This window comes from Hypanus sabinus, unplaced genomic scaffold, assembly GCF_030144855.1.
Source record: "Hypanus sabinus isolate sHypSab1 unplaced genomic scaffold, sHypSab1.hap1 scaffold_62, whole genome shotgun sequence".
NCBI lineage: Eukaryota > Metazoa > Chordata > Chondrichthyes > Myliobatiformes > Dasyatidae > Hypanus > Hypanus sabinus.
Window position 1 is genome coordinate 648,161 of NW_026781476.1, and position 23,433 is coordinate 671,593.

Consider the following 23,433-nt stretch of genomic DNA (forward strand, 5'->3'; position numbering starts at 1 on the left):
AACAACAACAGCTGAAGGAATTAATTCTGAAGTTTAAAGATTTATTTCCTGATGTTCCCAAGCCAACCACGGTCGCTGTACAAGATGTAGATATTGGTCAAGCCAAACCGATTAAACAACACCCATAGCGCATGAACGTAGAAAAGTGTAAATTGGCTGAGCAAGAAATTGAAAATATACTGGAAAATGGTAGTATTAGTCCTTCAGCATCTGATTGGAGCTCACCCTGCATTATTGTGCCCAAACCTGATGGTAGTGTTAGATTTTGCACTGATTATAAGAAGGTAAATGCAGCAACAAAAAGAGATGCCTAGGTTGGATGATTGCATCGATAAAGTTGGAAAAGCTAATTTTCCAATAAAGATTGTCTGTTGAAAGGGCATTGGTTTGTTCCCTTGACGGACAGAGGTAGAGGAATTTCTGCGTCTGTGACACCTTCTGAGTTGTATGAATACAATGTTTTGCCGTTTGGACTGTACAAATGGTCCAGGAACATTCCAGAGAACGATTGATCCTGTAATTTGAGGGTTAGAAGACGCAGATGCCTATATTGATGACTCAGTCACAGGGAGTGACACTTGGGAAGATCATATCGCTCCAGTGGAGAGGCTGTTTGACAGGCTTTCACAGGCCAGCCTTACAGTTTACTTGGCTAAGAGTGAATTTGGCCATGACACTGTGACCTGTCTTGGCGATGTTGTAGGTCAAAGCAAGTTGGCTCCTGTACAGGCAAAAGTCCAGGCAATTTCTCAAGTTCCTATTCTGACTGCTAAGAAGGATCTTAGAAGTTTCTGGAACTAGTTGGATGAAAATTCAGCAAGAACTTTACTGATACCGCTCTTCCTCTGACTAATCTCCCGAAGAATGATAAAAAGTTTGTTTGGAACGAGCCTTGTCAGGAGGCATTTGTTCGATTGAAAGCCATTTTTATGTCATTAACCTGTGCTCAGGGAACCTGACTTTACAAAGCCGTTTTCTATAGCTGTGGATACCAGTGATCAAGCTGCCGGGGCAGTGTTATTACAGAAAGATGATGATGATGTTGAACATCCTGTAGCTTACTTTTAGAGAAAATTCAATGAGCAGCAAATAAATTATTCCTCCTTATCGGGCTCACTTTTGACACTTAAGAAAAACTTGTACAGATATATGGATGAGAGTGGCTTGGAGGGATATGGCTGAAGTGCAGATCAGTAGAAATAGGAAGAAAAATGTTTCGGCAAAGCCAAGAAGGGGCAAAAGGCCTGTTTCTGATCTGTAATGTTCTATGGTTCTTAGAGAAAGGCTTGTTGTCACTCATCTTGGCTTTGCGGCGTTTTGATGTCGATGTTGTCCTGTGAAGAAACCTCTTGTAGTTTATACAGATCATAATCTGTTGGTGTTTTTGATTCAGGTAAAGGGCAAAACCAGATGATTGTTAAACTAAAGTCTGATTTTGCAAGAATATGATATTCTGATAATACATATGAAAAGCACGGACAATATCGTTGCCGATTGTCTTTCCACATGCTGAGCTTACAGTTTTAATAGTGAAGCAGAATCTGGTATTTGTATACGATTCTGCAATGTGTTACATGATAACCATACATGCATTATTTTATATACTGTAGCTTGCAGTTAATATTTTTTTCTTTTAGAACAAAACTAATTTCGGGGGGGGGGGGGAGGGGAAGTGTTATGAATTCCTAAGTTTCGTTTGCTGTGGACTGTCACTTTAAGAGAGTGCCTGAGTGAGGTGGGGATTAACAATGACGTCAGCCGCTGACTTTCTCAGCTCATTTTTGATTTTTACAGAGTGAGAGAGCTCAAGGAGGCGGGACTGTCTGACTTGCAGCTTGTTTACATTATTGCAGTTTGTTTAGTTTTCAGCGAGGACACAGACACTCACAGTCAGAAGGACGCAAAGAAAGAGAACAAGAGGTTTTAGACAAGGAAACTAGTGACCAAGGGTCACTGTTTGGAACTCTCCTGTGCCCACAAGGGTGGTTTGATTATCGATCCAGTGCACATCGAATGTGTGCCTGTCACCTCGAATAATCCACAGGAGTGGATTTTTTTTGGAATCCTGTGGAGACCACTTACGTGCTAACACTTACCTGGGTATGTGGTGTGGCGATTCACATGAAGACGATATCCCCTAGGAAATCTGAAATTCAACAAAAACACAAACAAAATGCTGGAGGAACACAGCAGGCCAGGCAGCATCTATAGGGAGAAGCGCTGTCGACGTTTCGGGCCGAGACCCTTCGTCAGGACTAACCAGAAGGAAAGATGGTAAGAGATTTGAAAGTAGTGGGGGGAGGGTGAAGTGCGAAAATAAAAGAGAAGACTGGAGGTGGTGGGATGAAGCTAAAAGCTGGAAAGGTGATTGGTGAAAGCGATACAGAGCTGGAGAAGGGAAAGGAGCATGGGACGGGAGGCCTCGGGAGAAAGAAAGGGGGGTGGGTGGCAGATGGAGAAGAGGTAATCAACTAAATACGTCAGGGATAGGGTAAGAAGGGGAGGAGGAGCATTAACGGAAGTTAGACATTTTAATTACACGTCCCATTCCCATTCTGATATGGCTATCCATGGCTTCCTATATTGTCAAAATGAATCCAAACTCAGGTTGAAGGAATAACACTTTATCTACCGGCTGGGTAGCCTCCAACCTGATGCCATGAACATTGACTTCTCTAACTTCCGTTAATGCCCCTCCTCCCCTTCTTACCCCATCCCTGACATATTTAGTTGTTTGCATGTTCTCCATCTCCCTCTGGTACGCAAGTCAGTTCACTCGAGGGAGAGGCCGTTCTCCTGCTCCGTGTGCGGGAAGGGATTCACTTGGTCATCTCAACTGAAATTACATCAGAGAGTTCACACTGGGGAGAAGCCATTCAACTGCTCATACTGTGGGATGGGATTCACTTGGTCATCTCAACTGAAGGTACATCAGAGAGTTCACACTGGGGAGAAGCCGTTCACCTGTTCGACTGTGGGAATGGATTCACGGTCATCCGACCTACTGGTACACTAACGAGATCACACCGGGGAGCGGCCGTTCACCTGCTCCGACTGTGGGAAGGGATTCGAATAATAGGCAGGAGTGGATTTTGTTTGGGCTATCCTGTGGAGACCACTTATGTATTAACCCTTGCCTGTGTATGTGGTGCGGCGATTCACTTGAAGACGATATCCCTAAAAGCAAACATGAGGTTATCTCAACTACGGGGACACCAGCGAGTTCACACTGGGTAGAGACTGATCACCTGCTCGGACTTTGGGAAGAGATTCTCTCAGCCAACTCAACCAAGTGTGCAACACTGTCTTTACACTGGGCAGAGGCTGTTCACCGACTGTGAATTTGGGAAGCGATTCACTTATTCATCTAACCTTATGTAACTCTCGCTTCGGCTAGCAGCTCAATATAGGAGGTGAAATATATATATAGGAGGCCCCCTCTCCTCCCCACCCGGCCAAACATACGAAATCTCATTTGGGTGGATGCTCCGTGATGTGTTCCCTGTTACAAATCAGTACTGTACCCCGAAATAACAAACGGTACACAATATGTGATTAAACAATTGAGCTTTATCATTCTTACTTTGACCGAGGCAAAGATGTACCGTGTATCAGTAAAGTTTCCTGTAACATTTGACTTCATTGTGAAGTATTATCTTGCACCTTCTATCCCAATGAGTTTTCCAAGAATCAGTTTCTGTTCGCTAGAATGACAAGAGGTTTGATTGAATGCAGCACCTGTTGGGTAAGAGTTATAAGCTACGATCACAGGGTATGGCAGGATAGATTCTAGCATTTTGTTACGAACAGTAACACTTTAGAAACGAACCAGCTGGAACAGCCTGCACCTGGAGTCTGGTTTTAGAAACATAGAATAGAAAATAGGTGTAGGAGTAGACCATTCGGCCCTTCGAGCCTGCACCGCCATTCAGTATGATCATGGCTAATCATCCAGCTCAGAACCCTGTACCTGCTTTCTCTCCATACCCCAGATCCCTTTAGACACAAGAGCCATATCTAACTTCCTCTTAAATATAGCCAATGAACCGGTCTCAACTGTTTCCTGTGGCAGGGAATTCCACAGATTCACCACTCTCTGTGTGAATAAGTTTTTCTTCATCTCGGTCCTAAAAGGCTTCCCCTTTATCCTTAAACTGTGACTCCTCATTCTGGACTTCCCCAACATTGGAAACAATCTTCTTGCATTTAGCCTGTACATTCCCTTTAGAATTTTAGATGTTTCAATGAGATTCCCCCTCAGTCTTCTAAATTCCAGTGATTATAAGCCTAGTAGATCCAGTCTTTCTTCATATGAAAGTCCTGCCATCCCAGGAATCAATCTGGTGAACCTTCTCTGAACTCCTTCTATGGCAAGAAGGTCTTTTCTCAGATTAGGGGACCAAAACTGCACACAATATTCTAGGTGCTGTCTCACCAAGGCCTTGTACAACTGCAGTAGAACCTCCCTGCTCCTGTACTCAAATCCTTTTGCTATGGATGCCAACATACCATTTGCCTTTTTCACTGCCTGCTGTACCTGCATGCCCACCTTCAAATGCTGGTGTACAATGACACCCAGGTCTCATTCACCTCCCCTTTTCCTACTCGGCCACCGTTCAGATAATAATCTGTTTTCCTATTCTTGCAACCAAAGTTGATAACCTCACATTTATCCACATTCAATTGCATCTGCCATGAAATTTCCCACTCACCTAACCTATCCAAGTCGCCCTGCATCCTCTTAGCATCCTCCTCACAGCTAACACCGCCGCCCAGCTTTGTGTCATCTGTAAACTTGGAGTTGCTGCATTTAATTTCCTCGTCTAAATAATTAATATATATTGTAAACAACTGGGGTCCCAGCACTGAGCATTGCGGTACCGCACTGGTCCCTGCCTGCCATTCTAAAAAGGTCCCATTTACTCCCACTCTCTGCTTCCTGTCTGCCAACCAATTCTCTATCCTCATCAATATCATACCCCCAATACCGTGTGCTTTAAGGTTGTACACTAATCTCCTTGTGGGACCTTGCCAAAAGCCTTTGAAAATCTAAATATACCACATCCACTGGCTCTCTCCTATTCAGTCTACAAGTTACATCTTCAAAAAATTCTACAAGATTCGTCAGATATGATTTTCCTTTCACAAATCCATGCTGACTTTGTCCGATTATTTCACCTCTTTCCAAATGTGCTGTTATCACATCTTTGAAAAGTGACTCTAGCATTTTCCCCACCACCGACGTCAGACTAACCTGTCTATAATTCCCTGGTTTTTCTCTCCCTCCTTTTTTTTAAAAAGTGGGGTTACATTAGCCACCCTCCAATCCTCAGTAACTAATGCAGAATCTAAGGAGTTTTGAAAAATTATCACTACTACATTCACTATTTCTTTCGCTATTTCCTTAAGCACTCTGGGATGCAGACCAGCTGGCCCTGGGGATTTCTCTGCCTTTAATCCCTTCAATTTATCTAACACCACTGATTTACTAACATGTATTTCCCTCCATCTCACTGGACACTCGGTCCCTTACTATTTCCGGAAAATTATTCATGTTCTCCTTAGTGAAGACAGAACCAAAGTAGCTTTTTCAATTTGTCTGCCATGTCTTTGTTCCCTATGATCAATTCACGTTTCTGACTGTAAAGGTCCTACATCTGTCTTGTCCAAACTTCTTCTTTTCACATATCTATAAAAGCTTTCACAGTCAGTTTTTTTGTTCCCTGCCAGATTTCTCCCATAATCTTTTGTCCCTTTCATAATTAAGCCCTTTGTCCTCCTCTGCTGGTCTCTGAATTTCTCCCAGTCTTCGGGTGCGCCGCTTTTTTTTTTGCTAATTTATATGTTTCTGCTTTGGACTTGATACTATCCCTAATTTCCCTTGTCAGCCACGGGTGTACTACCTTCCCTGGTTAATTCTTTTGCCAAACTGTGATGAACACTTGTTGTATTTCATCCATGCGATCTTTAAATGCTTGCCATTGCATAACCATCGTCAACCCTTTAAGTATAATTTGCCAGTCATTCTTAGCTAATTCACTTCTCATACCTTCAAAGTTACCCTTCTTTAAGTTCCGAATTTTTGTTTCTGAATTAGTTATGTCAATCTCCATCTTAATGAAGAATTCCACCATATTATGGTTACTCTTACCCAAGGGGCCTCACACGACATAATTGCTAACTAACCCTTCCTCATTGCTCAATACCCAATCTAGAATGGCTTGCTCTCTGGTTAGTTCCTCGACATGTTAGTTCAGAAATCCATCCCGCATACATTCTAAGAAATCCACTACCTCAGCACCCTTACCAGTTTGGTTCACACAATCTATATGTAGATGGAAGTCACCCATTATAACTACTGCTCCTTTATTGCACTCATTTCTAATTTCCTGTTTAATGCCATCCCCAACCTCACTACTACTGTTATGTGGCCTGTACACAACTCCCACGACCGTTTTCTGCCCCTTAGTGTTATGCAGCTCTACCCATATCGATTCCACATCCTCCTGGCGAATGTCCTTCCTTTCTATTGCGTTAATCTCCTCTCTCATCAGCAATGCTATCCCATCTCCTTTTCTTTCCTGTCTATCCCTCCTGAATATTGAGTATCCTTGGATGTGAGCTCCCATCCTTGCTCACCCTGGAGCCATGTCTCTGGGATCCCAGATATATCATATTTATTAATAACTATCTGCACATTCAATTCATCCACCTTGTTACGAATGCTCCTCTCATTGACACACAAAGCCTTCAGGCTTGTTTTCACAACAAGCTTATCCCTTGTACAATTATGTTGAAAAGTGGCTCTTTTTGGTTTTTGCCCTGGATTTGCCTGCCTGCCAGGTTTACTATACACCTTACTACTTTTTGCTACTACCCTCATTTTACCCCCTCTGTCTCTCTGCACTTGTTCCCATCCCCCTGCCACATTAGTTTAAATCCTCCTGAACATCAGTAGCAAACGCTCCCCCTAGGACATTGGTTCCAGTCCAGCCCAGGTGCAAAACATCCCGTTTATACAATGCCCCAGAAATTTGAATCCCTCCCCCTTGCACCATTTTTCAAGCCAAGTGTTCATCGGAAATATCCTCCTATTTCTGCTCTGACTAGCACGTTTTTGATGTTAAAATCACTATCTTCATTAGTATCTACATACAATATAGTAACTTAAGCAAGATATGTGTGTATATGTATGTATAAATATAACTCCCAGACTATTGAGCTCGGTCGTGGTGGGGGGGGGGGGGCGGAACAAGGCTTAGGGTCTTGAGATAGTGAAGTATGAAATAAGGGAAATATAATTCACGGAATAAGGGATGGGAGAGAGATATTTGTAATCCAGGGCAAATACAGAGAGAAGGCAATTACGTTGAAGTCCATAGGTTCCACGGTGGTAAAATGAGATAACAGTCGCTGTAGATTTTATCCGTCACCGTTCCAAATCCACATTCGAATTATCACCGAAAGTGACTTGTCACAGGGATCAACAACACACACAAAATGCTGGTGGAACACAGCAGGCCAGGCAGCTTCTATAGGGAGAAGCGCTGTCGACGTTTCGGGCCGAGACCCTTCGTCAGGACTAACCGAAAGGGATAATAGTAAGAGATTTGAAAGTCGTGGGGGGAGTGGGAAATGCGAAATGATGGGTGAAGACCGGAGGGGGTGGGATGAAGCTAAGAGCTGGAAAGGTGATTGGCAAAAGTGATACAGAGCTGGAGAAGGGAAAGGACCATGGGACGGGAGGCGTCAGGAGTAAGAAATGAGGCGGGGGGGGGTACACCAGAGGGAGATGGAGAAGAGGCAAAAAACTAAAAATGTCAGGGATGTGGTAAGAAGGGAAAGCGGGGCATTAACGGAAGTTAGAGGTCAATGTTCATGCCATCATGGAGGCTACCCAGCCGATTATAAGGTATTATTCCTCCAACCTGAGTTTGGATTGATTTTGACAATAGAGGAGGCCATGGATAGATATAACAGAATGGGAATGGGACGTGTAAATTAAAATATCTAACTTCTGTTAGTGTCCCTTCTCCCCTTCTTACCCCATATGTGTCATGTTTAGTTGTTTACCTGTTCTCCATCTACCCACCCCACTTCTTTCTCCCGAATCCTCCCATCCCATGATCCTTTCCCTTCTCCAGCTCTGTATCACCTTTCGCCAATCACCTTTCCAGCTCTTAGCTTCATCCCATCCCCTCTGGTCTTCTCCTATCATTTCGCATTTCCCCCTCCCCCACTACTTTCAAATCTCTTACTATCATACCTTTCGGTTAGTCCTGACGAAGGGTCTCGGCCCGAAACGTCGACAACGCTTCTCCCTATAGATGCTGCCTGGCCTGCTGTGTTCCACTAGCATTTTGTGTGTGTTGTTGTTTGAATTTCAGATTTCCTCGTGGTTGTTACAGGGATATCGCCTTCAAGTGAATCGCCACACCACATACCCAGTCAAGGGTTAACACGTAAGTGGTCTCCACAGGATTCCCCAAACAAAATTCACTAATATGGATTATTCGTTGTGACAGGCACTCATTCGATGAGCACTGGATCGAAAATCAAACCACCCTTATGGGCACAGGAGAGTTCCAAACAGTGACCCTGGCCGCTAGCTTCCTTGACTAAATCCTTTTGTTCTCCTTTTTTGCGTCCTTCTGACTGTGAGTGTCTGCGTCGTCGCTTAAAACGAAACAAATTGTGAGTAATGTAAACAAGCTGCAAGTCAGACAGTCCCGCCTCCTTGAGCTCTCTCACTCTGTAAAAATCAAAAGTGAGCTGAGAAAGTCAGCGGCTGACGTCATTGTTAGTCCCCACCTCACTCAGGCACTCTCTTAAAGTGACAGTCCACAGCAAAGGAAACTTAGGAATTCTTAACACTTCCCCTCACCCAAAAAATATATTTTTGCTCTAAACGTGAAAATTTTTCACTGCAAGCTACAGTATGTAAAATAATGCACGTATAGTTATCATGTAACACATTGCAGAATCGTATGCAAATACCAGATTCTGCTTCACCATTTAAACTGTAACCTCAGCATCTGGAAAGACAATCGGCAATGATATCGTCCGTGCTTTTCATATACATTATCACAATACCATATTCTTGCAAAATCAGACTCTAGTTTAACAATCATCTGGTTTTGCCCTTTACCTGAATCAAAAACACCAACAGGTTGTGATCAGTATAAACTACAAGTGGTTTCTTCACAGGACAAACATTGACATCAAAATGCCGCAAAGCCAAGATGAGTGACAACAAGTCTTTCTCTAAGAACCATTGAAGATTACAGCATAGAAACAGGCCTTTTTGCCCCTTCTTGGCTGTGCCGAACCATTTTTCTGCCTAGTCCCACTGACCTGCCCCTGCGCCTTATCCCTCCAAGCCCCTCTCATCCATATATCTGTCGAGGTTTTTCTTAAATGTCAAAAGTGAGCCCGCTTAGGTGGAATAATTTCTTTGATGCTCATTGAATTTTCTCGAAAAGTAAGCTACACGATGTTCAACATCATCATCATCTTTCTGTAATAACACTGCCCCGGCAGCTTCATCACTGGCATCCACAGCTATAGGAAATGGCTTTGTAAAGTCAGGTGCCCTGAGCACAGGTTAATGACATAAAAATGGCTTTCAATCGATCAAGTGCCTCCTGACAAGACTCGGTCCAAACAAACTTTTCACCCTTCTTCAGGAGTTTAGTCAGAGGAAGAGCGACATCAGTAAAGTTCTTGCTGAACTTTATCCAACCATTCCCAGAAATCTTCTAAGAGCCTTTTTAACAGTTCGAATAGGAACTTCAGAAATTGCCTGGACTTTTGCCTGAACAGGAGGTTTCTTCCTTTGACCTACAACATAACCAAGATAAGTCACTGTGGCATGGCCAAATTCACTCTTTGTAAAGGCTTTGTAAAGTCAGAGCAGAGGTGAACAACATAAAAATGGCTTTCAATCGATCAAATACCTCCTGACAAGTCTCGGTCCAAACAAAACTTTTCACCAGGAGATTAGTGAGAGGAAGAGCGATATCAGCAAAGTTCTTACAGAACTTACGATAATATCCATCCATTCCCAGAAACCTTCAGAAAGCCTTCTTAGCGGTCAGAATAGGAACTTGAGAGATTGTCTGGACTTTTGCCTGAACAGGAGCCCCCTTGCCTTGAGCTACAACAACACCAAGTTAGGTCATATTGGCATGGTAAAATTCACTCTTAGCTAAATGTAAGGCTGGCCTGGGAAAGCCTGTCAAGCAGCTTATCTGCTGCAGAGATATGCTCTTCCCAAGTGTCACTCCCTGTGACTAAGTCATCAATATAGGCATCAGTGTGTTCTATCCCTCGAATTACAGAATCAAACGTTCACTGGAATGATCCTAGATCATTTGTCATTCCAAACAGAAAACTTTGTATTAATACAACCCAGAAGGTGTCAGTAAAGCAGAAACTTCTCTACCTCTGTCCATCAATGGAACACACCAATACCCTTTCATCAGATCAATCTTTGTTGGAAATGGAGCTTTTCCAACTTTATCGATGTAATCATCCACCCTAGGGACAGGATAGGCATCTGTTTTTGTTACAGCATTTACCTTCCTATAACCAGTGAAAAATCTAACACTATCTTCAGGTTTGGGCACAGTAACGCAGGGTGAGCTCTAATCTGATGCTGAACGTCTAATAATAACATTTTCCAGCTTATTTTTAATTTTTTGCTCTGCCAATTTACACTTTTCTACGTTCATGCGATATGGGTGTTGTTTAATCGGTTTGGCTTGACCAATATCTACGTCATGGTCTACGACCGTGGTTTCCTTGGGAACATCAGAAAATAAATCTTTAAACTTCAGAATTAATTCCTTCAGCTATTGTTGTTGCTTTGGCTGCAGATGATCCAACTTGTTATCAATGTTTTCTAGAGCAACCGAGTTCATTAGCCTAACTGGAACCACGTTTGGCTTGTGAAAAGTCTCAGACGAGTCAATTGTTTCATTCTCAGGGTTACCAGATTCATATCTTTTGACAACGCTCATAGATGGTGCCTGTTTGTCAAAATAAGGCTTTATCATATTTATGTCTACAACCTGTGTTAGTTTACGTCAGTCGGGCGGTTTAATAACATAATTCACAACATTAATTTGAGAGCCTATTTCATACGGTCCTTTGAGTTTCACCTGGAGTGGATTCGTCAACATTGGAGATAAAATAAGATAAGATCAGATATCCCCCACCTGGTATTTTCTTTCTCAAGCCCGCTTATCAAACCAACACTTAATTTCGTTTTGAGAAATCTTTAAGTTTGGTCTCACTAGACTACACGCTTGGTGTAGTTTATTTCTGAACTTCAAAACATAGTCTAACAAGTTAACATGTACATCCCCATCAATCCACTGTTCCTTTAACAAGGTCAAAGGTCCCCTCAGTCTACAACCAAATACAAGTTCAAATGGCCTAAAGCCCAGTGATCCTGTACTGACTGTCTTACTGAGAACAAAAGCAAATATATTCCTTCATCCCAGTCTTTTTTTCAACACAGTATGCCTTAATCATTGTTTTGAGTGTAGATTGAAACATTTCTACAGCCCTTGTGATTCCAGATGGTACGCAGCTGATGTTATTTATTTAGTTCCTAGTTCATAAACTACCTACTGAAATAATCCAGGTGTTAAACTACTTTCTTGATCAGACTGGATTTCTTTAGGCAATCCAGAAAAAGTTCAAAAACAACTCGGTAAGAGCCTTCGCCACAGTTTTAGCTTTAATATTTCTAAGAGATATTGCCTCTGGGAATCTGAATGCAGTACACATAATAGTTAGCAGATACTGATGGCCAGCTTTAGGCTTTGGCAATGGGCCAACACAATCCACTATAACATTAGATAAGGGTTCACCGAATGCAGGTATAGACCACAGTGGGGCCACTGGGGTGACCTGATAGGGTTTACCCACAACTGGACAAGTGTGACAGGTTTGCAAAAGGTCACATCTTTCCTCAAATTCGGCAAGTAAAATTATTTCATAAACCTGTTCACAGTTATATTCACTCCAATATGGCCACCTAAGGGCATACTATGGGCCAAAGTTAAAATTGCAGTGCTATAAACTTGAGGAACTATAACCTGGTGAACAATTTCCCAGTCCTCACTCGCTGGTATAGCAGGAGGCCCTCACTTCCTCATTGACACTCCATCCTTGAGATAATACCCTACTGGCACTTTCTTAATCTCATTATCTGAGAAAACGTTTCTTTTAAAGCTTCATTTGCAGGGTCTCGGTTCTCTTCTGCTATAAACTCCTTCCTAGACAGGGATAAATATTTCTCATCAGACTTACTACCTGAATCCTGTTGAAACAATGAAGGCAGAAAAGTCCCTGACAAGACTTCGTAAATGGAATCCCTATTTTGGCTATCATGGGTATCAGAATCATGCTGTACCGACCGTCTGCTCGGCAGACATTTTAACCATACTTCGAGTTCCTGGGCAGGAAGGATAAATGTTAAAATCCATCTGTGTGTCGTCAGTGGTTGGCTTAGTTGTCAGCAGCACCGCAGGAACAACTTTACCATCTGCCAGGTCATTCCCTGACAGCAAAGTAACATCTTCCACCGGTAAATTGGAGCATACTCCGATCTCAACAGGTCCCGAAACCAACTCTGACTGTAAAGTTACCTTGTACAATGGAACAGAAACCATGCCGCCCCAATGCCTTCAATGAGATTTACCTCACCGGATTCAGTCTCATCCCAAAACATTCGAACGCTGTCTAATATAAGTGACTGAGAAGCCCCTGTATTTGAAACAATTTTCAGTGGTACCGGTGTTCACCGCTCCTTTAATAATACAATCCCATCTGACATAAAATGATCAAATTTCTTCTTAACTGGTTCAGACCTCTCAAATCCTTAACTGAGCCTCAACAGAATGTTCAGAACCCTGTGGGTTTATAGGCGCTTCAACAGACTGAACACAGGCATTCGGGACTGACTCCTTTTCCTTTTTCCTATCTGAGCCTCAACAGAATGTTCAGAACCCTGTGGGTTTACTGGTGCTTCAACATACTGAACACAGGCATTTGGGACTGACTCCTTTTCATTTTTCTTCCCCAGGAGGCAACAATTAGCCATCACATGACCAGCTTTCTTACAATACTAACAAGCAACATGAGAATATGTCTCCTTCAACTGCTTCCCTTCATGCTTAATCTTGTCACTACTCACAGCTTTAATTTCTGAATTACACTGTTGAGCTCCGCTACTCTTTTGGAAGCTCTTATTCTGGATAAACGTAACCTTAAGAGTTAAAGCAAACATCTGCTAATCCAGCAGACTCCTGCAAAGTGGCAGCATCCTTTTCATCTAAATAACTTTTTATGTCATCAGGCATGCACCCTCTGAATTCTCCAATTAAAACCAACTCTTGCAAGCTGTTACAATCATCATTTATATTTTTATATGTGCACCAGCGGTCAAAACACACAAACTTCTCATAAGCAAGTTCCATATAAGTTTGGTTCACAGACTTCCTCAAATTTCAAAAATGTTGCCTGTATGATTCTGGGAAAAACTGGTAGGCTTTGAGCACAGCCTGATTCACAATGTCATAATCAGCTGCTTCGTCAACTGTCAAAGCAGAATAGGCTTGCTGAGCCTTCCCCTTAATTACACTTTGTAAGAAAATAGGCCAACCCTCTTTTGGCCACATTAACATCTGAGCAAACTTCTCAAAATGCTGAAAGTATTTATCAACCTCTGCGTCGTCAAATGGAGGTACCAATTTAACTTCCCGACTGCACTCAAACTTATCACCAGAGTCTAACACTCGACCCCTTTGCTGCAATCTCTCTATCTTTTCCATCTCGAACAGCCTCTGCCTTTCTGCTTCCTCCTCTCTGTTTTTTCTGCCTCTTGCCTTTCCGCATCCTCTGCATTTAATTTTTTTCACTTGCACTGGAGCTCAAACTGACTATGTTTACGTTCAAGAAACACCTCCAACTCCTCCAATTTAAACACACCCTCAGATACATTATGTTCAGCTATTACACTCTGCATCTGTGCCCTCCTCATTGTCGATTTCACCTTAGCAAGTTTTAACCTTTTAGCAATACATAACAACTCAATCCTTCTGGCGTCCTCCAATGCCTGGCACTTCGAGACATCTATCAACATCCATTGCTATTGATTTTCCACACACAAATAAATCGAAAGGAATTTCCCCTATGAAATCGATAATTCATGACTACACCCCCAAATCTGTTCATATTCCAGACGCAGGCCCAACTTTTGTTATGAATTGTAACGCTTTAGTAACGAACACAAGCAATAGGCTACACATGGAGTCTGTTTTTAATGTTAAAACCAACTTTATTAGAATCTACTTATAATATATTAACTTAAACGAGATAAACAAATGTGTTATGTGTATATATGTATGTAAATATAACTCCCAGACTATTGATTTCGGGAGAAACAAGGCTTGGCGTCTTGAGATGGCGAAGTATGAAAGTTCAGTTCAACCACAGAACAGGTGACGAGAGAGATATTTGTAATCCAGGGTAAATGCTGAGAGAAGGCAATTATGTCGAATTCCACCGGTTTCATGGTGGTAATCGAGACAACAGTCGCTGTAGATTTTATCCGTCATCATTCCAAATCCACATACAAATTATCACCGAAAGTCACTTGTCACAAGGGGTATCGTCTTCAAGTGAATTAGCTCACCACAGCCAGGCAAGGGTTGACACATCAATGGTCTTCACAGGATACCCCAAATCAGATCCACTCCTACGGATCAAACGAGGTGACAACCGTACATTCGATGTATGCTGAATCGATAATTAACCCACCCTTGCGGCCATAGGGAATTTGCAATCAGTGACGCTTGGCCACTAGTTCCCTGGTTTCGATACTCCTTTTCCTCCTTCGTCTCCGTCTGACTGAGTGTCTGTGTCCTCGGTTAAAACTAAGCAAGCTGCGAGCGATGTAAACAAGCTGCAAGTCAGACTGATTTAACTTTTTAATTTCTCTCTCTTAAAATGACAGTCCACAGCAAACGAAATCCAAGGATTCATAACAACGGCAACTCCCCATCGTGAACTGACTGATGTGCCAGGACTTGGGATTAATGAGTGAATCCTTTCCCACATTCTGAGCAGGTGAATGGCCTCACCCCAGTGTGAACTCGCAAGTGACTCTGTAGCTTGGCTGAACGAGTGAATCCCTTCCCTCATTCTGAGCAACGGAACGGCTTCGCCCCAGTGTGAAATCGTTGGTGTCTCTGTAGGTTGGATGACTGAGTGAATCTCTCCCCACAGACTGAGCAGGTGAACGGCTTGTCCCAAATGTGAACTCGCTGATGACTCTGTAGGTGGGATGGCTGAGTGAATCCCTTCCCACAGACTGAGCAGGTGAACGGCTTCTCCCCAGTGTGAACTCGCAAGTGGCTCTGTAGGGTGGATGACGTACTGAAGCCCCTCCCACAGACTGAGCAGGTGAATGGCTTCTCCCCTGTGTGAACCCGCAAGTGACTCCGTAGGTTGGATGACTGAGTGAATCCCTTCCCACAGACTGAGCAGGTGAACGGCCTCTCCCCAGTGTGAACGCGCAAGTGACTCTGCAGGTTGAATGACTTACTGAATCCTTTCCCACAGACTGAGCAGTTGAACGGCTTCTCCCCAGTGTGAACTCGCAAGTGACTCTGCAGGTTGGATGACTGACTGAATCCTTTCCCACAGACTGAGCAGGTGAATGGCTTCTCCCCAGTGTGAACTCGCTGATGTATCTGTAGGGTGAAAGATCGGGTGAATCGCTTCCCACATTCTGAACAAATGAAGGGCTTCTCCCCAATGAGAACCCGTTGGTGTGCCATTACGTCAGATGATTTAGTGAATCCTTTCTCACAAATTTAGCAGATCACCAGTCTCTGCCCTTTGTGAACTGACTGGTGTTTCCGCAAGTGGGAAGACCAATTGAATTCTTTATCACACACCGAACCGGTGACTGGCCTTGCCCACTGTGAACTTGCTGATATACCTTCAGTTGAGATGACCGAGTGAAAATATTGCCACTGTCTGAGCAGGAGAACGGCCTTTCTCATTTGTAAAATGACGGGCGTGCCAGTTGGTCAGATGACCGAATAAATCCCTCCCCACAGTCTGTGCAGGAAGGATGGTCGATTGAATCCCTCGCCCCACTACTTAAATATCTGGACAGAGACAACAAAACTGGTGTGCTGTGTTTGAGATTCCTGGAGACAATTTTTTTCTCGTTTTAACCTGTGAAATGATTTACAAAGTCCATCAGATGCTGTTGGACAACATTTCAGATGAGATTGCTTGAGTCTCCAAGTTTTGCTCTGGCTGTTCCTCACAGTTACAATGTGGTTGAACCCAAGTTGGACAGATAAATCATCTCCTGACTGGGCAGAGAGCTGGTATCTGGAATGACCATTAATTCCCCGATGTCCTTCCTATTTGTATAAGAATGGGGCATTTCTGCCATCTGCAATTTGTACCCTGGCTCAGTTTGACTCTCTCCATTGGTATTATTCCCTCTTCCTGCTGAGCTGCCTGGGCGCCTGGCCCCTCAGTAACTGAAACACTCTCATGCAAATTGTCTTTCTTGACGTGCATCTTGGATTTTCTTTCACGTATTTTTAACTTAAAGTTCCGCAATTTTAACGCCATATAAAAAATGAGATGAATGTTTGGTCTGCACAGTTGTTAAAAGGACTTAGAGTGAATATTAGTATTACTTCAGGTTCTTGTGGAAAATTACAATACAGTAACAGACCATTTGGGCCCTCTGGTTTGTGCTGAACTAATTAAATTGCCCACTCCCACATCCGTGCCATTCAGATACCTACACGAACCTCTTAAATGTCGAAATCGAGCTCGCATGCACCACTTGTGCTGGCTGCTCATTCCACAGCCGGATGACCATCTGTGTGAAGAAGCTTCCCCTCATGTTCCCCTTAACGTTTCACCTTTCACCTTTAACCCATGGCCTCTGGTTGTAGTCCCACCATATCTCAGTGCTGAAAGCCAGCTAAGGGGAGTAGGGGGCGACCGTGGATGACAAGGAAAGTCAAGGACAGTATAAAAATTAAAGAGAAGGTGTATAACATAGCAAAGATGAGAGGGAAGCGAGAGGATTGGGATACTTTTAAAGAGCAACAGAGGATAACTAAAAAGACAATACTGGGAGGAAACACTACATTCTAAATTCTCCTTCTAAATTCCTGTATATACAAGCCTGGCTTTCCCGGCTTCTGTTTGATTCTTACTGAGAGAGAGAGAGAGGGGCCGAACTATTTGACTGTGCAGCGTGTTTACACTTACTTGCTGCTTGTGTTTACATTGCTCGCAGTTTGTTTTCTTTAAGCAAGGACAGTCACAAACACAGTCAGCCATAGAGAAAGAAAGAAGATGGATAGCTCGAAACAAAGGCCACTGTATGGACTCTCCTTTGCCCACAAGGTGGGTTGATTATTGATCCAGCCTATACCGAATGCGTGATTGTCACTTTGATTGACCCATTGGAGTTGATCTGTTGGTTTGGGAGCATTCTGTGAGGACCACTTGGCTACCACTTTTGTTAACCCTTAGCTGGATTCGGGTGTGTTATGTGGTAAACACTTGTGAGAAGGGATATTCTGTGGAAATCACTGTCAGTAATACTTTGTGTGTTGGATCTGGATTGGGAGTACCTTGCGGAATCTACCTGTGTGTTAACCCTTGCTTGGGTGGCAGTTCCTTCTGAAGACAGTACTCCTGTGATAAACTACTTTTGCTGATAATTCGTATGTGGATTTAGAACAACGACGGATAAGACCTATAGCGACTGTTACCCTGATTTATCACTGTGGAATTTGTGGAATTCAACGTAATTGTCTTCTCTCGACATTCACCTTGGATTACAAATATCTCTCTCTCGTCATTGATTCCGTGGATGAACTGAATTTCATACTTCAACATCTCGAGACTTTAAGCTTGGTGTTCCCTGAGCTCAGTGGTTTGGGAGTTATATTTACACATATGTGTACTCATATCACGTTTAGCTGTTGATTATTTTGCTTAATTTATAATATTATAAGTAGAGACAAATAAACACAGTGGTTTTAACATCAAAACCACACTCCAGGTGTGGTCTATTGCTGCTGGTTCATTTAAACCGTTACGGGAACGTAACAGAGGTGTTCGTGTTTATGATTTTCCAGGAGCCCCCATATTAACATCTTTCTGTCTCTCTGTCACACCTATACCCAACAGGTAGAACCAGGGACCAGCTGGGCTTGTGCCGGAATTCTGCAGCATGGTAAAACTATGATTCCAATGTCTGTAATCCTGCTCAACCAGAGTGAGGAACTCTCAGCCTGGGCTTCCTCAAATAACACCCGGGGAAGAGTGTGCGGACCTGTGGTCCAGTCACAGATCTCTATGGCTGTCGGTGTTTTGAGGAATGGAATCTCAGGCCCCCACCAAACAGAACTTCCTATACTGGGAAACATGCATCCGGGCCATAACTGCAGTTGCCCAGTAGCCGAGAGGAATAACTGAGACTGAGCGATTTTGCATGATCGCTTTTCTCTCCTATAGAGTAGCCGGGGATTCACGAGAGATAATCAATTTGCCTACAAGCACTTGAGGAGCTGGCCAGAATACTGCAGGGGCCCTGACAGAAACACAGGCCCAAGTAACAGAAATAGCCACTGAAATGATTGCAATCCGGCAAACAGTCGTACAGAATCGTACTGCTTTAGATTTTACCCCAGCTGAGAAAGGGAGAACCTGCGCTATTATTGACACAGAATGCTGCACCTATATCGCTGATGAGTCTACTAATGTTACAGCCCTCTCCAAGCACACTGCCAAGGAGACTGACAGCATCAAGAGAGTAGTGCAGGATTTACACGGGTTCAGCGAAGGGTCGAAATGGTGATCTTGGAAGACCTGTCGGTAATATATGGGGCATGATATTCCGTTATGTACAAATGGTTGTACATATCATTGTTATAATTACTGATGTATGCCGTTTTTACCCGCTGAGAAGTCAATGCTGTACTTGGTTGCTTTCACTGTAAAACGTTACTGCTTTGTTGATCATGTAATGACCTAAAGGAAGGAATGATAAAGTATGGAAAAGGGTTAACACTACATCAAAAAATAGCAGCCTGTTTTACTGAAAGAAACTGCTGATGATCAACCAAAGTTCTAAGCCGTGCTGAGCCATATTTCTTCTGGAGGGTAGCTAGCTAGGGTTTCAGGATGCTTATCTCCTTGTGCACTCATGTGTAGAGATAGGACAGCGTCAATCTGTTCTGTGTGTGCAAGCCATTACGACTAATTTGTAATTTGTCTTTAGTGTCTGCCATGTAGTAAATATTTTTGGCTCCAGCTTGTCTTGTGTGGGGAGTATCTGGACAGATATACCTGAGGTATGAGGGGAATTGGTGAATAGGATGGGAGCATTCACAGACTGTTCCTGTCTGAGTGACGAACTAAGCCAGTCCCGCTCGGAGTGGATTGTTCAAACGTTAATTTATTATCAAAGCAGTTATTCATAAATAACGCTGAGATGTTTTTCTTCTCCAGAGAACCACGAAACGAAGAAAACATGAAAGTCGCTCAGAGAGAAAAAAAAATGAAACTCCCTCCCCACCCGCCGCATCAAAAAGGACGGCATCCTGATCATCAACCCCCAAAACCCACCCCTCCCGATCAAAAGGGAAGAAAAATATCGACACCCGTTAAAAAACACCCCCCCCCTTCCGGTAAGATGGCGATTGCTTAGCTGCTCCGAACTTTTGTTCCGTTACTGTCGCTATCTTTGCACTAAATGTCTCCATTTTTTAAACCTTAGTCGGGAACTTTTTCGGTACCTCTTACTTGCCTGTGAACACATCTAACTTACAATGTCTAGCAAGAGTTCTAAATCTGGGAGAAAGGAAGCTCCGGCTCTCTCAGACGAGACCCTGGCTGCGCTCGGTCAGCTCCGAGACGAAATTTTAAAGGAATTCAAAACCGCTTTCAAGCAGTTGGAGGTCCAGGTTGATCAAATCAACAACAAGGTGGGCAAACATGCCCAACACTTATTTCGCATCGATTCGACTTCTGAAGATTTAGAAAGCCGTGTTCGATACTTGGAGACTCTCTGTTCCAGGTTGGAGGAAAAGTGTAACAAACTCCTTTTGAAAACGGTGGATCTCGAAAATCGCAGCAGACGCTGCAATCTTAGAATTCTTGGATTGCCAGAGGCCACCGAACAGGGATCAACAGTGAAGTTTTTCGCCGAGTTTCGCTGTGAGATATTCGGGAAAGATTTGCTCCCGAACCCGCCTGAGCTCGAATGGGCACGCCGGGTCTACGTTCCCCCCGGAATTCTGGGCAACCGCCCGCGACCAGTAATCTTGTGCTTCCATCAATACCAGGTAAAACACCGTCTGATCGTAGAGGCACGTCGCAGAGGTTCTTTTATTTTCCAGGATACAACCATTCGCTTTGTGGAAGATTTTGCACCCCAGACCTTAAAGATGCGCGCTGAGTTTAAAGGTGCAATGAAAATGCTTTTTGATCGTGGTTTTAAACCTTCGCTTCGGTCCCCTGCTGATCTACGAATCAAACTTAACACTGGGAAATACAAATGGTTTAAGTCAGCCAAGGAAGCTGAAGCATTTGTGGCAAGTCTTCCGGCTATCCAGCCATCTTCGGAACCCGATCAGACCTCCTAAAATGGTGGATAAGTACCTCTCGTAGTAAAATTACTTTTTCTGGACTCAGACTTTACTTGAATCATTCATACATTATTCATCGAAACTCTAAGGGCTGTTGACAATCTCTCCCTGGATTTGGTGTGTGTCTAATCTATCATTTATTGTTGGACAACTTTATCTACAGAGTTCCACTGACTTTAACTTGTTTTGGAGGTTTGAAGTCTTCAGTGAAGGCCTTCCTGTTTGTTGGTTCATAGTTTAATTGCCGATCTATTTTTCCTTATTTTTATATTTATTTATTTTATTACACTTTTTTCTTTTCTTCACCCCTTTTTTCTAATTTCTGAATTTTTTTCTCTCTTCTCTGTAAGTGGTTGATAAATACTCGTCTTGAATTTATAATTTTGCCCTTCCTCTCCATTTTTATCCTTTTTTTTCCTTTCTCTTACTTTATTCTTCTATAATTTTTTTCGCTGGCAGGTTAGGTTTGGTCCTCTTCCGATTTTCTCTGTATTAAGATTTATATTCCTGCAGATGTTGTTCTAATCTGTAGTTATGTTTTTTTTTAGTGCATAAACTAGTTACTATTTATTATAGCATTTACACGGAACTGCTGTTAATGACACAGATCTGGAAGTTGTTTTGGGTTAATTTTTTTTGGTAGAGCTAGCTACTTGTTTTGGTCGCCGTCTAGTTTTGGGTTGTTTGGATGGAGTGGGTTTTCTAGTTCCAACATCACTCACTGTATATACTATATCTCTTTATTGCTCAGGACATGTACTTGTTTTGATTTTACGAATCTATATTTACATCTCTGCTCCCAGACTGTTATTGTACCGCTTGACTTTTTTATATGCCTTCTGCCTTTTATGCATTAGTAATCGATAATGGCTAGTGCACTTAAATTCGTGAGCTGGAACGTAAAGGGATTGAATCACCCTGTTAAAAGGAGGAAGGTATTCTCACATATCAAACAACTCAAAACTGACATTGCTTTCCTTCAAGAAACTCATATTCGTTGTTCTGATACCTCCCGGCTTTTGTCAAGGTGGGCGGATCAGCATTTTCATTCATCCTTTACCGCTAAAGCTAGGGGTGTCTCCATTCTTATTAACTCAAATATTCCTTTTGAACTCCATAATAATATATCTGATATAAATAGCCGTTTTATTATAGTTTCTGGCAAACCATATAACACTAAAGTTGCACTAGCAAACCTGTATGCCCCCAACTTTGATGATGTTAATTTTTCGAACGGTTTTTTTCCTCACTACCAGACTTAAACTCATACTCTCTTATACTGGGTGGTGACTATAATTGTTGGTTAGATCCCAATTTGGATCGATCGTCCTCTGTTACTAGACCACCTACTAAATCTGCCTTAGCTATCCAATTGTTTCTCTCTAATCATGGTATCTCTGATATATGGCGTTTCCTCCATCCTACGGAGAGAGATTATTCTTTTTCCTCACATGTTCACCATAACTTCACTAGAATTGATTCTTTCCTACTCGATAACCAACTTATCCCATTTGCCCACTCTTGTGACTATCAGAGTATACTGATCTCTGACCATGCCCCAATTACTCTCTCTCTGAATTTGCCTGGTCTCCCTCAGAGGAATAAACACTGGCGGTTTGATTCAACTTTACTATCGGATGACGATTTTTAAAAATTTATTAAGGATCAGATAACCTTTTAGTTAAACACTAATACATCACCTGAAGTGCCATCCCAGATTGTCTGGGATGCCATGAAAGCATATCTGAGGGGGCAAATAATCTCTTACACATCAAATCTGAACAGAAGATCCCGTGCAGATCGATTAGACCTCATGAACCAAATTAAAGAATTGGATCAAATATATGCCCAAACTAAGAACCCTGAATTATACAAGAAGCGTGTTGAACTCCAAACTAAATTTAACCTTCTGTCCACTCAACCTGCCGAACGCCAACTTCTCGAAAGCAAGAGACGCTTTTACATTCATGGGGATAAGTCTGGTAAATTTTTAGCCAATCAGCTGAGGCGTTCCAAAGCCAAACAACATATTACAAAGATCCGGAAGGAGAACGGAGACTTTACATCGGATCATTGAGAAATTAATGACGTATTTCAAAATTTTTATTCTCGGCTTTATTCCTCTGAATCTCTGAATGACAATATCTCTGTTGATCAATTTTTAAAGAATCTGAATATTCCTCACTTTCATCTGACTTCAAAGCCAAACTCAATGTGCCTATGTCATTAGAAGAAATATCTACTGCAATTTCTGCATTGTCCTCACGGACATCTCCTGGACCTGATGGGTTCCCTGCAGAATTTTACAAATCATTCTCTTCTCTTCTTTCTCCTCAGTTACTTTCAGTATTATCTGACTCGTTTAATAACGGCAAACTGCCACCCTCTTCCAGTGAGGCATCTATTATTCTTCTTTTTAAAAAGGGCAAAGACCCAACAGAGTGTTCCTCTGAGAGCCGATCTCTCTGCTCAATGTTGATGTAAAGATCTTAGCTAAAGTTTTGGCTCATAGATTAGAAACCGTCATTCCCTCCATTATCTCTGATGACCAAACAGGCTTCATTAAAAACCGTTTCCCTTTTTTTAACATTCGGCGTTTATTTAGTATCTTATACTCACCTCCAACTGGGATTCCTGAATGTGTTATTTCCCTCGATGCGGAGAAAGCATTTGATCGTAAAGAGTGGAACTACCTTTTTGCAGTTTTAGAAAAATT